An 18958-nucleotide genomic window follows, 5' to 3' on the forward strand; every position below is an offset into this window, starting at 1 on the left:
GTTATAAAATAGACCAACAGAGAGGTGTTTACGAGTCTCAAAAATCAACAAAAATTGTCAACTATCCTAGATACTTATTTTTTTCCTAATTAACCATTACACATCACAAAAAAAAATACAATATGCCTAAGCATGTTGGCTTTACCAGGAACAAGACTCTAGAGAAAAGAGGCACGACAACAAAAACCCTAGGAGGACATCAACACCTACAAGTATCCCTACCCTCAACTTAATATCATGCATTATTACCAATATGTCAAATCAAAATAAGAGAGTTATAAATATAACTGTGGCACCATGGGTGCAAAGATCTGATGTCAATCACATAATACGACTATAAACAATGAATACCTAGGGTTGCCTCCCAAGAAGCGCCTAGTTTAATGTCACGGCACGACCCAACTCAGCTTTTTGCTCCACCTTGAGGATATGAATTTCACCCCCAACATAGATTCTATATTCTTGCCTCACTAATAAGGAGGCGGTAAAAAGATTAAGAAGCCGAGTAATGAATGATGCATGGTAAACAACTCAACCTTAAAGTGAAGTGCGTTTTTATGATGTTTATCAAGTGTAAAATAAATAATATAGGATTGTTGTTCCTCATCTTCATAGTCTTCCACTAGTTTAGATCATTCCACAGACAAGATATCATCTAAACATAATGTGGAAAAATGCTTCGAGTGTGGCCAACAAATCCTAAGTCAAAATTTACACTATCCTCTACACACTCACTTTTATTCATCTTCTCAATATTTTCACTTTGAATTGGGATAGAGTCTTCATAAGAGATTTGCTTTTTTTCTTCTTTTACCTCTAGCACTATTTCCTTAATCTTTGCATCATCCCTCATGGTTGGGAAATCACCAAGATCTGCTCAACATCAAGCACAATATCAATATAGGGTTCTTGCTCCTTATCTTCACACTCATCCAGTATGTTAAATGATTCCACAGACAAGATATCATCTAACCAAAATATAGAAAAGTGTTTTGGATGATTGACCTCGATATCTACTCTTCTATCCTTTCTCTTCTCTCGTTAAATGCCCTAATGACTTAATGTATGTCATGTATGGTATCATTCATTGTGTCTGAATGATCCAACATTAGTTGAAGCATAGCTTTAATGTCACTCTTTCCAGTGCTTTGTTCTTCCTTTTCTTGACCATAAGACCTATCATACTCATAAGAAGAATTAGAACTTGGGTTAGTGCAATAGAGGGAAGGGGCATTTGGGCAATCACTCCAATGTCTATCTTGACCACCACATAAGAAACAATTATACTCCCAGTAGGCTGGAGATGGTGCACACATCTCACTCCGAAGAGCACATTTACAATCTTGCCAAAAGTGAGGTCCATCATAATATTAACATGGATCGTCAAGATACGATCTCCAACCACCAAACTCATGTTCATTCCAAAATGCCATAGTAATAGGTAAATTAGAATAAAAATATACCTAACACAAGAAATAAAAGAAAATTACAAACAAATATTTACAAGTTTGAATTCAAGAAAGTAAGCTAAAATTCCAGACTAACTCAATACGCCAAATTATTCCCTGGCAACAGTGCCATTTTTGATAACGCTAAACTTACACCTCAAATAAGTGCAAGGCGGACGTCATCAATATATTTACCCAACTTTAGATTCGGGGTTGAATCCACGAAGAACAGTGTGATTGGTGATCAAACTAATTTTAAACTACAACTACAAGTTAAATTTACACAAATGATAGAAAAAGATAAAATTTGGGGGTTTTAAATTGTTAAAAAAAAGTTGATAAACACTTCGATTTAACAATGTTATGGGACACTAAAGTTATGGTTACCAAGATGCTTGCATAGGTTGGGTTGCAAATCACTTTAGAGTTCTAATTGATACTTCAATTGCAAGAAAAGTTGAATACTATTATTTACCCATTCGTGTCTCAACCTCAATAGGTAGTGTATCCGTTAATTCTCTCAAACTTAAAGGATGTGTTTGCTATTCAACTATGTTCTCATGTAGGTAAATTCGGTTAAGGAATTTTCCGTTAAACTAAAGATTAAAATCTTTCGAGTCCATGTAAACTCTTTCTTTTCCCACATACACTTTTCTCTCGAACAAGTGATGTTCTTGGACTCACCTTTCAAGTTGCAACTAAGAGAGGTCGTTACATTGCTCGACAAGCACTTTCCTCTCAAACAAGTGATTGTTTCATTGTAGTAACCTAACAAACATTTTCCTCTCAGACAAGTGATATTTGTATTGCTGACTCTATTAAGTTACAGCCAAGAAAGATCATTTAAATAAAGAAAGGTTTATACAACATCAATTTCTTGTGGACATATATTAGATTCACAGCCCAAATTAGCATTCACATCAAGGTTCCCATTACTCAAGTAAAGAAAATTAGCTATTCATGATACAAAGATCAACAATATGTATTGAATTCATAATCATGAATAAGTAATAAATCATACCCACAATCAATCTTCAAATGGAAGATGTTTACAAGAATCTTAGGAACTCTCAATGAGAGGTTTCTCTCCTTTTTTGCCCCTAGTAAAATTGTTCAGATAGATTAATTATGAATGAATCAAAAACCCTAAAGGATGCTATTTATACTTAATCCTAATTAAGGAAATAAAATAACAAAATTAATAAAATTGTTCTAAATAGGTGACGCCTAGGCTGATGCCGTATCAAGAAGTTGACACCCTATCATGGATGGTGTCAGACAGGCTTTAGTTGCCTTCAGGTTCTATCTTAGGCTAACGATATAGCTATCACCATGTCAGGGATCTAACGACGTATCACCAACGTCATCAGATATCTTCTTTCTATGTTAACTTTCTGCTTAAGGCTGACGCCATTAATGATGCCTTCTTACGACTTTGACGCCACATCATCGGCGTCATTAGAACTGTACCTTAAACTGCAACTCCCTAGTTAAGGATGACACTAATGTTGATAGGCTATCATGAGGCTGACAACTTATCACGGTGGTCGTCAGCCATATTTTCTTCTATTTTGCTCAGATTTTCAACTCTTTTGCTCCATTATTGTTTATTCTTATTTCTTCATCCTTTTTCTATAATATCATAAGCAAACACATCAAAACAACAAGAGTTGCTTTAGAATTCACAATTATTTTTAGCTAAAAAGCATTAAATGTGTCAGCTTTTGTTCACACATTAGTTGACTGGATGTATACTCGCATGATCAATCAATGTATAGGGGAATTGCGTGAATGATGAAACTGGCCTAACTTATAGTTAAGGCTTTTCCATCTATTGGTTTCGAATCATGATTTACTAACACTAGGAATAGATTCAGAGAAAGATAAAACATGGCATGAGATAGGTGGTGGAGAAATTTTCAGTAGTCAATTACATGACTCGACGGATGGAGAGAAATCCCTTTAACTGAAGCATGAAATCAATTTTGAGTCAAAAATCATTGAGATGGGTACCACCAAGCGAGATTGAGACCAACCTATTATATAGGTATAGGGTTCCAAACCTATAGTTCTTCAAATATCCCATTAATCTAAATAAAGTTTGGACTTCAAAGCTTGAATAAGAAGGGAGAAAGTAGACCATAAACAAGAGAAGCGAAAACCTAGATGCAATACAAAAATATGCTAATGAGCATCAAAAGGGACTCTTACTATAGATATGGCCTTAGCGCTTTACAAATAACAAACATATATAGGGCTGACTTTTTTCATCTTGATCAAAATTGATTCTATTATTGAATAGCAGAAGTGCTACTTAGTAGTATAAAATTAGAGAGATAGACAAAGAAGTGAATCTTTAATAACTTCTAACTCATAGGATAAGAAGTAGGTCCCTTGTTTTTGGCTGGAAGAGTTCCAACTTTTGTTGCCACTCGATAGAGTGAGTCTACTTAGCAAACTGGCAGGGCACAGAGATTTATTAATTAATATGAATCTCAAGAGTGGATGGTTGATCACCGCCTTATTGTCCTGTAGGCTCTCCGATTAGGGAGGGTCATGCTATCATAACCCTTTCTCCCGGTATATGTGAAAAAAGTGACAAACTCAATTTTTATTGATCATAGGTTAAATAACGAGTGTTGGGTTACAACATTAAGTTCGTTGTTCCTCAGTAGTTCAGTGGTAGAGAGATCGGTTATTAACTGATTGGTCGTAGGTTAGAATCCTACTTGGGGAGATTTTTGAGTTATCTCTTTTCTGACCAAGCACTTGCCTCCAACAGTGTCTTTCTCCTTTGTTTCTATACTAGAAAAATTATGGGAAATCAACAGTAGTAAGTTCATTGTTGGTTTTTATTCCTCAATCTCCTATAGGTACACTTGGTTCATTCCATTCTTAGGGAATGATCCACTAGATAGACTAGAGTAGTATCTTTATTAGTGGGAAGGAATTAGTCTCCACTAGCATCATTTGAAGAACGAACAAGAAAAGGGTTACTGTGTAGGATAGATGGATGTGGCCCAATGGCTAAATATCTACCATCTTCTTATAGACTAAACTCTCTTTTATTTAGGCTTTAAGTTCTTTTATGGGGGGATGGTCTAATATACTAATAGCAACGAAATTCTTAAATTACTGGATTCTCTAGAAATGCTGGCTAAGCTAATCGTCTTAGTTCCATTAAATTAAATCACTAAACTTATTGATTGATTCGGGGCGCCACCCTCTTCTTAGTATTAGAACTCATTGCTGAATGGGAGAGTGGTCGAGTGGTCGAAAGCAGAAGACTATAAATTTGTTGAAGATTTTCTATGTAGGTTTTAATCCTTCCTCTTCTACTTGTTTGATTTAGACTTCTAAGATGAGAAAAGAGGCATTCGTCAGTATAGGAAGGCTAATTGAGCAAAGCTCTTCAATTCTTTTTGTCCATGCCGTGAAGTTAAATTGAATCATATTTTAGTTAGAGAGGTTGGCGAACTACTATGATCTATAGATTTCCCATCTTTATTCAATCCTAATGAGAATAGAAACAAGTCGCTTTCGGCATATCTGGTAGTTGTAGTCTTTTATCTAATATATTTATTGGTATTCCGACATGCATACATTCTCTAAAATGCCTCTTTTGTTTGGGACGAAGCAAAGCTGATGCATATTATAAGCCAAGGAAAGACCCCTATTTCATAGTGCTTGGGTAACATAAGTTTGATTGAGGATTAGACAAGAGAGATGGAAGAAAAGGCTCGGGATGGATTTAAGAGTCTTTGTGTGAGCTATATATAGTGAGAGTAACATGTACGGTAATGAGGGGGTTTGCTTCTATACATGTAGTGTGGTGCTAAGGTTACCCACCCTTTTTTTTAATGATCTATGGGTCTAATGAATCTACCCACTTTAATCAATTAGCCTAGATTTAGACCGGATACGAAATTTGTAGTGCTTGATCTAGTGGTATTTTCATGGGGATTTTATTTATCGCTGTAGGATCCCTATTCAAGATCACTATAGTTCCTTTTTGGACAGCTGGGATGGCTAACTATAGGTGGTCGGGTAGGGTGGATGGTACTTCTTTGTGGACAATTTTCCTAACCATGCGTACGCTTTGCTTAGAGCGCGTGAAACTCATCACTACCTCGTAAGGGCATTGAGACCATAAAATGTTACATAAAAAAACTACTTTTTCTGTAGTTTTGTCATATAGCTGCACCTCTAGAAGATAAACTTGCTTTGTAGTATCCTTACACAAGATAAGAACGTTTCCCATCTGCTGGCCGGGTGAATCGAAGTTATCTTTCGGTCAACTGCCCATCCATTCAAGTGAAAAAACCATAGAAGAATAACAAAACTCATGCTTCTGGTATGCTTCCTTCTCTTAAGGAAAGAAAGAAGATTGATAGGGTTCAGTTCAGATTTGACAGTTTGAAGCATGGGAGCAGATTCCCCAAAAAATCATCGGGAACAATGAAAAAAAAGATATCTCGGCAACTAAAACTATAGGTTTTGTATGGTCGAGATCCAATAGTGAACAACTACCTAAAATAAAAACCTCCTAAAAGTATGAGGACCTTTAGTATGATACTCTACCCGCAAACTAGGAGCCTTCATTCTAAGCAAGACCGCCCTTGTCCCTTTTATTTCTCCATTCCGCCTCCTTCTTTGCTTTGTTCCAATAGAGTATAAAAGAAAAAGTGATTTGTATGCCTACTTTACTTAATTGATGAAAGGGAATGAAAAACATTTCATTTTTGGGTTTATGGATTGGATTCAGTCAGCCTCAGGACATATTTAGGGTAAGTCATTAGTTACCGGTAAATACTTCTCTAAAGGCGACCCTCTCGAGTTTCTGGTTGTTTTCATCATTGAAGAATTTGTCACCCTACTAAACGAAAGTAGTCACTATAAAACTGATTGCCCTAATAAAGTACCGAAGGTGCGCTGATCCCGGTGACTAAGAAATGATTTTGCCCTTGAATTGAAGTGATGAGGTTGGAAAGAGGGAAGTAGGGCTCCTATTGACTAAACATTGGTTCTTCACTTTTCTTTGGAATGAAGTTTCTATGAATCCCCTCTCCTTACAGTGGATGAACTTCCTTACTACTTACTTTGTTTGATTCAAAAGTTGAACAACCCGCCTTCTAGTTTTATGGGGTGGGGTGCTTTTTAAAAGATGCTTTGGATATGAGTAATTCTTCAAACAGTCTTTGTCTGGTATTTGACAAAGATTTTTCTATCATTAGATAGGAATAAGTGTTGGATATAGGGCATAGGATCCATCTGCTATTTAATCTCAAAATATTTTATAAGATATATATATATATATATATATATATATATATATCATTTATCTATCTCTTGTCTATCTACCATTGATTCTCAAGTCCAATTTTTGAGTTCCCCGAAGCCCCAAATGGAATGTATCATTCCTTCCAATAAAATAAATATGGAACCTATTCCAAATGATTCTATGATCCAGAAGTTCTTGTAAAGAGAATAAGATACTTCTCACCTTCCCTCTTTCTTTTCCTGCTTTTCTAATCTTCCCCTCTAACACGGGATGAGCAGTGACGTATGCTAGAGAAGAAACCTAATAGAAGACATTCGTATCTTAGGTCCCTTTTTTTAGTGCAACACAGGAAAGCACCCTTTTTTTGTCATCCCTGTAGCTTTCCATATTTTGTATTGAACGCATGGAGTAGCTAGGACCCTTTACATTTTGATTGAGACTATGTTTAAGCGAAACCCACCCCAAATTTTACAAAGGCCAAAAAGATTTCCTACTAAGTTTAGATAAGGGAATGCTGTCACCAACTATTAAAGTAAAGGCTCGATGAAAGGAGAGAGGTACAATGGGGGAAGAAAAACTCTTTCAGAGATCGGGATTTTTTTCATCAAAAATGAAGAAGGCCAAGGATGACTGTAGGTGCATCTTATCTGAATGGAACATACTTTTTTCACTGCTGTGGTATGATTTTCGGGCCCTCCTCTTTACACTGGCTTTCAGCTCCTTTCCTCGTTCTGCCCTTCCTATTAAGATAGAAGCCTTCGGGCTTTGCCTACCCTTTCTAATAAGAAATTCTAGCTCATCCTAGGAAAGCACTGGAAATAACTGAAAAAAAAGGGTCCATGTAGTTGTTGTGTTCTCCCCCTTCTTAGTCCATAAGGAACACCAGGTTTGACTTCTACTAAAAAAGAGAGAATCCACTTTAGATAACCACGTCTCTGCTACACAACATATGGAATGGCCGAGAGTGGACCTGTTTGGATTTATAATCAAAGTCGAGAGCAGAGCTATAGGAAAAGCCGTCTAATGGAAAATGACTTTCACGTTTGGTTCAGAGAGCATTTTTTTCATTAAGAATTCCTCATTCCCTTTTGTGTGAATTCCCCAGAGGCAAATTTTAAATTTGTGGGGGCCTATCTATTCTATCTCTCGAGCCCTGAAGAAAACCCCTACCCTTTAGACTCCATATATCTTTTGACTCTATATATGTGGGCACTTGATATCAATGAGGGTTCACCCACCTTGGTTACAACATTCCTTTTTATTGCACCTAAAATCTCTATTTGTGCTAATATTTTATGTGTTTCTATTTATGGTTCTTCTGGAGCTACATTGCAACAAATCTTTTTTTTCTTCAGCATTACTTCTATGATCTTAGGAGCACTAGCCACCATGGCCAAAATGCAAGTAAAATGACTTCTACCTCATAGTTCAATTGGATATATAGGTTATATTCGTAGTGGTTTCTCATGTTGAACCATAGAAGGAATTCAATAACTACTAATTTGAATCTTCATTAATGCATCAATGAAGATAGATGTATTCGCCATAGTTTTAGCTTTACTGCAAACCCATATGAAATATATAGCTGATTTGGGTGCTCTAGCCAAAACGAATCCTATATTGGCTACTACCCTCTCTATTACTATGTTCTTATATGAATGAATACCCCTGTTAGCTAGCTTTTAGAGACAATTCTATTTTTTCTTTGCCGCTTTAGGTTGCAGGGCTCACTTCTTAGCCCCAGTGGGAGTAGTGACTAGCATTATAGGTCATTGGGTGGCCAGAAAGTTTCCATAAGTAAGTAAGAAAGAGGGACCAAAGGTACTTCTCCGTGAATCAGACATGTAGCTTACCAAATCAATTGGAAAACAGATAGGAATGCATGCTACGAAGGATAGTGTCGAGTATGATACATCAACCATCTACTCAATATCCTTGTACGAGTCCACAATGACTATATGAGATAAAACTTGGTTCGGTGAATTGAAGTTGTCTTTAGGTGTAATAGGACTCTCAGTTATTACACACAAGCGTATTTGAGGTGCTTGCTATCGATTATTAGACTTATGCGAGCCGAGACAGGTCTCAATTCAGAAATATGAAGGGCCCAAAAGTCTATATAGGGGTGAAAAATTCTCTATCTCATTTGGGTAAGAAAATGAATTTGCATCTCGATGTGATATAACCCTTTTGATTTTAGTTAGGAAAAAATGATGAAGTCTATATGAGTCATCTAATGAATAATAAGAGGAGAGAAAAGCACAAATGGCGTGGAAGCGCATGCGGAATGTGCAAGGTGAAAAAGAGTGTGGAGAAGAAGAAGGCGAGATTATTCCTTTTGCTTCTTGGGCCCTAAGCAGTGCAGTCTTACCTAGCCAAATCAATGATTTGGGGCTTCTTGGTATGTTATAACACTATATATATCCATTTATATTTATAATATATATGAATAGAAAGATGGGTCCATCCATATATCCTATCCAATTTAAAATTTTTCTATCTAAAAGGAATAAATTTCCTTCAACCGTTGATTCAAAGAACTGCGCTTAGCCCCCCGCCCATGAAAAGGCTCTGCTGCAATGGATGGTAGAGGGTCCATAGTACCTGAAGCACTAGAGTGGTCCAGTAGTTAGGAAGGGGCTTAGAAGTTCCTACTACTACTCCAAACTACACTTGGCTCCACACATTTATATAGCTAAACCATGTCTAGAGCCTGGCGGAGCTTAGGGGGCTTCAATCCTTACTCTTTATCCCTATCTTTGACCATGCTTAATGGGGCCTTACTTATTTGAGGAGAGAGTGGATCCTTTAAAAGAACTTTTGAGAGAAAGATCCTTGGCCCCTCTTCCTTCTCTACAGAGTTCCAAACCTTTCTTCAACATAGGTGACAACAAGCCAGGCAATAATGGAAGAGATCAAACACGGGAATAAGAAGCAAACTAGCCTTTCTTTATGATCATTTTGATAGAGGGGGATAAAGAAAGTGGACAAAATAGACCCGCATTTCTCATGTAAAAAATATAGGAAAATAACCATATTGATCATTCTCCTAACCCAACCCCTTCTTTCACAGAGCCCATGTATTGTAAGCGATCTCAACCTGCCAGGAGCAATCCTCCCATAGAGGTAAGTGAAGTTGGTGATCCGTATGATGGGAAATTATCTCCTTTGGTTCGGAGAGGACTCAGTTGATAGTTAGTACACCATTGGTTTCGGGGTGGACCTTTTGACTCTATTTTATTATATACACTTAGAGAAAAGAATATTTTTTGATACACCTAGGACATGGATTCTATATAAACCTATGGATCGTGATCAGTCGTTACTGATAGCAATGAGTTTATCCTTCATTTCTTTATTCTTTCCATATCCCTCTCCTTTATTTTTAGTTACTCATCAAATGACACTCAATTTATATCTTTAAGTTCAATTATTGACAAGGTTCAAAGAAAGGGTAGGCTATTGATAAAGAATTGATGGAAAACCACAATGCTAGTAGATGACATACCTTCAATTTTATTTTAATTAATTAAACCCGCTAGTTATTATTATTATGAATTCAAATAAAAGTACAAAAAATTTAGATTTAGAAGGCTTGTTCAAAAGAAAAAAGACCTGGGTGGAATTATGATTGGGGTGTTAGTTAGAAAGGTTCAACCAATAAATAAGAATTATTTTTTTCTGAACTTAAGGAGAGTTATGAGTGATTTCTAAGAAGGAATTGGAATCTATGAAAAGACCTACACAATAAAATAATCAAATAAATAAGAATGAATGGGAGGCCTAGGAGAAAGGATAGACAAACTTGTTACTTGTGTTTGGTTAACTACTTTACTGACTTGGGGTGCTTTCTCTTAAGTGGTATACCTACACCCCCACTCGAGCAATCACTATATATATATACATCAAATATTGGAGCCTTTCGAAAAAGACACTCTCCCTTAGAATATCTACTGGTAGGTCTATTTCATTCGTAATGTATGTTGTAAATATGACTTCTGTTCTCTAGAAGCATCAACAATCTCTCCCAATTATGTTTACTTCTGACTGTATATGTATAGTAGTAGTAATATTTAAAAAACTCTGATACCTTTTTATCCCATATATTTTATCTTTATAGGGTGAAGAAGGGACAATCAAATTTTGATCAATAAATTTATTAATTATTTTTATTAAATGTCCCATATTAATAAATACATTGGTATATGTATTAGGAACTATTCTTAAATAAGGCAAAGTTGTTAGAAAATTCTCATGTAAGGTATATGTAGGTGCAAGTTGACTCAATAATGATTCCACTACTTTTATGTCTATGTATGCATCCTTCTGATGAATAAAGTTAGTGCATACTGTGGTTTGGGTCTTTAACTTATCCCTATTCATATTAGGTACTCTTAGAGTAACCCGTCATCCCTACCATTTCTGGAACTTCACTGAGAGGGACTACGTGCTCAAATGCACCTAAAGTCTGATGTCCCACATCCTTTCACCAGTAATGGTAAATTGACTGGTGCCATTATAAAATCGGTACCTGAGTACCCACCTAGTATATATTGATCAAACTGAATAGAGGTAACAAGATATAATAACCACCTTGGTGTGGTCCTTATTTCCCACCCTACTTCAATGTCGTAACATTTCCAGATCAAACTAAACTTAACTAAATCATATTCAAAGTTTGATCTTTTCCAGGATCTGCTACACATAAGAACTTCCATCAATTGATCAATGGTTACTTTTGCTGATAAAGCAATAGTAGAGTACCACGAGACCCATTTCAACCATTTTTTTACCCAATTGAGTAAGACAGTGCATTCAAGGATTTCTCGTTGACCATGAAACACCAACTCTTCTGGGAAGAGCCATATCTCCTTAAGTTTAAACCCTGTCTGAATATAATCCACTAACTTTCCCTTCAGATAAGGATTGAGGGGCTTACCACTTCCAATCCAATATTTTAACGGTAGAGGATATGACCTGCCTGGTTTTCGAGCAAAAACCTTTAATCTTTCCTATTATTTTTACTGGTTAGAGTAAAGACATGAACGAACCCTATACCCTGCTCTTCCCAACCTTTGTAAATGGAAATATTTATTGAAAACTTGGTTGAGAGATTGCAAATACCAAGAGTTGTCCTACAGGAAAGTAAAGGCCAAAGAGAAATGGGAGATAAATCCACTTTCATGGACTTAGTCCAATACCTCTTGGCAAACTAGATGGTACCATTATAAAAATTTATCAATTTCAATTTTGAAATGTTAACACCAAGCCTATCCAATAACTTCCTATACTGTTCTGCCACCTTTATGTCAGTGATCAGGATATCATCACCTAATACAGCATAATCAGCAAAAGGGGTTGTACTCGTTGGGTCTGCATATTTTGCTGCCAACCACTCTATAGTGGTGGGATAAAGGAAATAGGGACTAGTATCCATATTAACCTAATGACTGCCCAGTTAAGAAAGAAATCTCACTCACTCTCTAAACCATCAGAGGGATGATTAGGAAAGTATTGAGACCCAGGGAACTGTTAACTATTGAAGATGCCAGAGTACTCCCCTACATACAAGACATGAGGGTGTCTATGACACTCAATAGCCAACGGTCTGTTGCCGAATTTAAGTCAAATGAGAAATAGTGTCACTTTTGATTTGACCATAATCATACCAATGGACGTTCCAGGTTGAAGGTTCAATCTTCTGGAAGGTGAGATAGAACATTCATTGGCCACTTATCGACAGGAAATAATAATCTTTGTTTTACATAATTACAAATTGCACAGGTCTGTCTCTGTAACGACCCAAAATCATCTATCGAGATGTCACACAGTTCTTAAGGCAACAAGTAGCCCCAAGCTAACCCTTGGAGCTGGTTTCTACCAATAACACACAATTCAAGGTGAAATAGACTCAACACCCGCATAGTCATATCACATAAAAGAAAATACGGGAAAGATACTTGGTCCATATAATCACAATACAGAGAAACCTCAACAAAACCACAATACCAAACCCTCTAAACATCATAAGTATGAACCTAGTCTGACAAGCCTTTAAAATTCAAAACATAGAGAGCCGTTGGGACAGTTCCCCAACTGACTCAAAATAAACTGAAGATAAAACATAGTCTCTCAAATGCAGAAAATGTCTGAAGATCGATCCTCTAACCATGAGGACTCATCACTGTAGAAAATGTAGGAAAGGTACTTAAAGAATAATGGATGAGGCTGGGACTAAGCACCTGAACTGACATTATAAGACAATGTAGGACATAGACATATATGTGAATCAGTACTTTGGAATGTACTGAGTATGTGTGGGTGAATGCATATGTATAAAAATAGTATCAATTTTCTTCAATCACATCATGTATGAAAAATGAGAGAACTCATATGGCTTTAACAAGTATAAACTATAAAGCTCATAAATCATATAGAATAAGGCATGTAACACAAATCTCGTGAGACATCGCTTTTTAACCTTAAAAATCAGAAATCTTCTCTTATTCTCAATACCCAAAGGCTAAGGGACTTTGAACAATACTTTCAAATCATGCATATGTCTCATGGAGAGTAAAACCTCTTCAATGATCAATATTTCATAACCATTTAGAACTCGTATACTTGGAAATCAGAATTGTATGACTCAAAAAATATACTTGAAGGTATTTCATTCACTTTAGGAAATTATCTCATTTCAAGCTTTAGGTAAAATCATGCTATCTCAAATGGAAAAGTATTCTAGATTAAGGAAATAACTTATCTCAAAGCTTTATGAAAAGTACCATAACAAGGGAAGATGCTCTCATTTAGGAAAATAACTCTTATCAAGAAAATATCTTGGTTTGGAAACATCTTTGAATTTTAACCATTTAGGACTATAGGAAAGAAAAATAAGTATCAAATTTCAAAGTTTAAAAGGACAAGGGAGGTTCTCGTAACCGACATAAACAATGCAAGCTACATGGAGTCCAACATTTTGTCTTCCTAAAGAGGAGACCCCACTTTGGGAGGAGCGTCATACTCTTTTTAGAGAGTATAACCTAGGTCTAGTGATCACTAAATGAAACTCGGCCTCAGTCCCAATCATAATCATCATAAACTCAGCATCAGCCCCAACCTACAGTTGCATGTAGTTTTGGGATAAGAAATTGTAGTAACTTACCCGCTCGGTGCTAAGTATTACTCCCTTTAGATTATCTGCGCTCAACTCATAAAAAATCCAATTTTAGAATAATCTCATGGTTCACCATGAACCCAATAATGAAATCGATAATGTTATATGATGAAATAGATTTCAAAGATTTCGGACCATTAGGTCAATTCATTTCTCAATCATCTCAAAATATTCAAATCATGGGTGCTTATACCACAAAAGTTCATAGATTCACAAGTCTCAAATAGGGCTTAGTAACCCATAATTCAATCTCAAGCTAAAGCTCATCAAAAGCATATTATATATTATATAGATTCATAAATCTTGTGGAAATTTGGGAATTACTGAAATTTATCTCAATATAGTCATATGCTTCAATATCTCAACATTGTAAATATTAGCTTCTCAAGGAGTTTATACCGAGTGGTAAAGTCTCAATAAAAAATGAACAAATCATGCCATTTGATTCTTAATTCATGGGAAATATCAAGATAATGCATTCGATAATAATGGGTGAAAACCCCCAATTCAAATTCATGTAAAAACCTCATAGATTTCAGGAAATTCAAGATGTAAATTAACCTTTTGGGCACAAGGGTGAAAGGGTTACCCTTGTTTGAAACTCCACATACCTTGAATTAGAATATTTTGATGAACACTTACTTTTGGAATTGTATTCATACTCTTGAATGAGGGTTCTTGAGGCCCTTGACTTGGGATCCTTGAATCTTGACTCAATTTAGAAAATCCATGGGTGATTCTTGAGATTCTTGGAAGAGGTTTTGGATACTTAGGGTTTTTGATGAGAGAGAACTTGAGAAAAACCTTATAGGATGCTTGCAAATGACTTTGATTTGGGGTTTTCATGGTTTTATGGGCTTGAAAAAAGTCCAAAATATCTCTTTTAACATCTATACGAAGCTGGAAAAATTGAACTGGGAACCCAATTTAAGGGGTCGCCGAGATGCGGAGCCATTGTATTTTCCCACTAGTTGGGACCTGGAATCTCAGTGCAACGCACTAATATCACGAAGTTCCACTAAAATTTGATAATTGTCAAATCGACCCTCTCCACGATGCGCCGAACACTGAAATGACATAGTTTTACAACTAGGTCTTAAATTAGCCATAACTTCTTACCCACGTATAGGATTTGGGTGAATCTTATATCGACGGAAAGCTTATCGAATTTCCTATGTGGTTATATGTGGTTAAAATGATACCCACTTAGGAAGCACTTCTCAATCTTTTAGGGCCGAAATCACGCCTTACTTGACACGCCCTAAGACTCAGACTATGAGGGAACTTTGTGGGGCCCTACAATATCTCTCCTTTGGAAACATTAGTCCTCGAATGTCGCTAGTTAGGATAGGAATATAGGAAAAATAGAGTGCACATAGCTGAAACAATTGCTAAATGGTTCAAAATCTTTCTAAACTCATGAATACTCCGGAAAAAGCAAGAACTCATACAAGGACAGATTCATAGCTGAACTTTAGATTAGAAGAGCTGAATCAAGGAAGAATAGTACCTTTGGATTAATCTGAACTAACAAAAAAGAGGTGTGGGTACTTGGCTCATATGTCTACTTCCGCCTCTCAAGTAGCACCCACAACAGACTGGTTTCGCCATAAAACTTTGACCAAGGGAACTTCTTTGTTCCCTCGTCTACAGATCTTAAAATCTAGGATCTCTACGGGAATCTCATCGAAGGAAAGGCTATCCTGAATATCAACACTCGTTGAAGGATCAACCACCACTGAATCACCGATATGCTTCTTAAGAATGGAGATATAAAATATAGTATGAACGGTTGACAACTCCACCTCGTAGGCCACTCTACCAACATGGCTCAAAACTCGATATAGGCCAATATAATGGGGACTAATCTTTCCTTTCTTGCCAAACCTCTTCACCTCTTTCATGGCTGAGATCTTCAAGTACACCAAAGCACCTACCTCAAACTCAAGATCTCTCCTCCTCCTATCTGCATAAGATTTTTAATGACTCTGAGCCGTCTTTAACCTTTCTCTAATTAGCTTAACTTTCTCCATAGCTTTATACACTGCATCAGGTACGATCGCGGCAACTTCACCCACTTCGAACCATCCCATGGGTGATCTATACCTCCTACCATGCCAGGCCTCAAATGGTGCCATCTCGATGCTAGTATAGAAACTATTGTTGTAGGCAAACTCTACCAATGGAAAATGCTTATCCCAACTACCTTTGAAATCAAAAGCGCATGCCCTCAACATATCCTCTAGGGTTTGAATGGTTCTCTTATCCTGACCAGCTGTCTACGGGTGAAATGCGGAACTTAAAAGAACTTAGGTGCCAAGACCCTGCTGAAATGCCCTCTAAAACTGAGAAGTAAATTGAGTACCCCTATCCGAAATAACAGACAAGGGAACTCCATGCAGTCTGATAAACTTTTGGATATAAAATCTAGCAAAATCCTTAGCTGTGTAAAATGTATGCACTGGCAAGAAATATGCGAACTTAGTCAACCTATCCACAACAACCCAAATGTAATCATGAGGACGGCGCGAAAGAGGAAACCCCTTTACGAAGTCCATATTCACCATCTCCCACTTCCAAGTATGTCTACTAAATTGTTGCATCACACCACCCGGTCTTTGGTGCTCTACCTTAACCTATTGAAACATTGCACGCTTTGCTACAACCTCAGATATGTCCTTCTTTATATAGTTCCACCAATAGATTTATCTCAAGTCGCGGTACATCTTGGTAGTGCCAGGATAAATAGAATAATGTCCGCCATGTTCTTCACCCATAATTCTCTGTCACAAGTCATCAACTCATGGGACACACAACCTACCACGCAATCTCAACACACCATCTCTCCCTTGGGAGAAAACCTCTACCTTTTGGTCTTTAAATAACTCCTTCAATTTGGCCAAACTTGGATCCCTACCTTGCTTTTCCTTCACTACAAAAACTAAAGAAGATTCGGAACTACTCTGCACCAACATACTCTCTTCGACTGAATCAAGCAATGTAACACCCAACCTAGGCAGACAATGCACATCATGAGCTAACTCTCTCTTACCTTCCTCAATATGCGCAACGCTACCCATGGACAATTTTCTAAGGGCATTCGCCACTACATTGGCCTTGCCCAGGTGATACAACATACTCAAATCATAATCTTTCAGCAACTCTAACCACCTCCTCTACCTAAGATTCAATTACTTCTAGGTAAATACATACTGCAAGCTTTTATAATCGGTAAACACATCAACGTGGACACCATAAAGATAGAACCACAATAGCTAAGTCAAGATGATGCATCAGGTAGTTTCTTTCATGTGGCTTCAACTTTCTAGAGGAATAGGCTATAACCTTACCTCTTTGCTTCAACACACAACCCAAACAAACTCTAGAGGCATCACAATACACCACAAACCATCGGTACTATCAGGTAAAGTTAAAACAGGGGCTGAAGTGAGTCGAGTTTTCAACTCCTGAAAACTCAACTCACAGGAATTAGACCACTGTAATTTAAATTTCTTTTGGGTCAACCGGGTCATAGGAGAAGCAATGAAGAGAAACCCTCAACAAAACAATGATAATAGCTAGCTTAACCCAAGAAACTCCAAATGTAAGATGGAGAAATAGGTCTAGGCTAATTTCTAACGACTTCAGTCTTTTGGGGATCAGCTCTAATATCCTCGGCTGAAACAACATGACCTAGAAAGGCTACATACCTTAGCAAAAATTCACACTTACTGAATTTAGCGGACAACTGGTGTTATCTAAGAGTTTGCAAGACAATTCTAAGATGAGCTGCATGGTCTTTCTTATCATGGGAATACACAAAGATATCATCTATCAAGACAATGGCAAATGTATCGAGGTACTACTTGAACACTCAATTCATAAGGTCCATGAAGGCTGCTGGGGCATTGGTTAGCTAAAAAGAAATGACTAAAAACTGAACGTCACCATTGTGGGTTCGAAAGGCTATCTTTGGAATATCATATTCCCTCACCTTAAGTTGATAATAGCTAGATCTAAGGTCTATCTTGGAGAAATAACTTGCGCCTTACAACTGATCAAACAGGTCATCAATTCTTGGAAGAGGATACTTGTTTTTTACTGTGACCTTATTGAGTTAACGGTAGTCAATGCACATACAAAAAGATCCATTTTTCTTCCACACAAACAAAATAAGTGCACCCCAAGAAAAAATACTGGACATAATGAAGCCTTTATCTAAGAGATCCGTGAGTGGCTTTATTAACTCCTTAAATTCTACAGGTACCATGTGGTATGGCAGAATTGAAATAGGCCGAGTGTCAGGAAGAAGGTTAATTCTGAACTCTATCTCTCAACCAGGAGGTACCCCTGGGAGATCTTCCATAAAGAAATTAGGGAACTCACTAACAATATCTACCGACTGGTTAGTTAGAGTCTTGGACTTAGTGTCTTTGACTCTAACTAGGTGGGAGATGTAAACTTTTTATATAAGTTTTTGGATTTTATATAGGAGATAAAATAACTCTTGGTAGATACCGAACTCCCAGACCACTCGAACACTAGTTCATCAAGAAATGGAAACTTAACCAAACGGGTACGATAATCTATAGATGGATAACAAGAATGAAGCCAATCCATACCTAGAATAAGGTCAAAATCTACTATCTAACTCTATCGAATCCACAAGTATAACCCTATAAAGAACAGTAACAAGGCAATTTCTATACACTTATTTAGAAACAACAGACTCCCCTACTGGTGTACAAACTAAGAAAGGCTCAGAAATCTTTTTGGGACTCATTTTAAAATTCACAGGAACAAGTGGGTTCATATAAGAGAGGTTTGACCCGGGGTCCAAAAATACATAAACATCGAGACAAAAGACATGAAGAATACTAGTAACAACATCAGGAGAGTCCTCATGCTCTTGATGAGGTGGCAAGGCATAGAACCTGTTCTGGCACTGATGCCAGCGGTGCTAGAAGAAGCGCTCTGAGTAGGGGCGGGATAGAGTACCAGAGCTGGTGCACTGGCAGCCTGTGCATGAGGTCGGGCATCTCTGTTACCTTG

At 37.1% G+C, this 18958-nt stretch overlaps 1 non-coding gene and 1 pseudogene across 1 annotated transcript; both read left to right on the plus strand.

The window, feature by feature from the left end:
• The first annotated feature begins 4113 nt into the window (after positions 1-4113).
• Positions 4114-4185, plus strand: TRNAN-AUU. The gene has a single exon. It is a non-coding gene; the product is annotated as a tRNA-Asn (tRNA).
• A 3608-nt stretch (positions 4186-7793) lies between these two features.
• On the plus strand, positions 7794-10153 carry LOC124885775 (annotated as a pseudogene).
• The last annotated feature ends 8805 nt before the right edge of the window (positions 10154-18958 follow it).

Source organism: Capsicum annuum, chromosome 7 (assembly GCF_002878395.1).
Source record: "Capsicum annuum cultivar UCD-10X-F1 chromosome 7, UCD10Xv1.1, whole genome shotgun sequence".
NCBI lineage: Eukaryota > Viridiplantae > Streptophyta > Magnoliopsida > Solanales > Solanaceae > Capsicum > Capsicum annuum.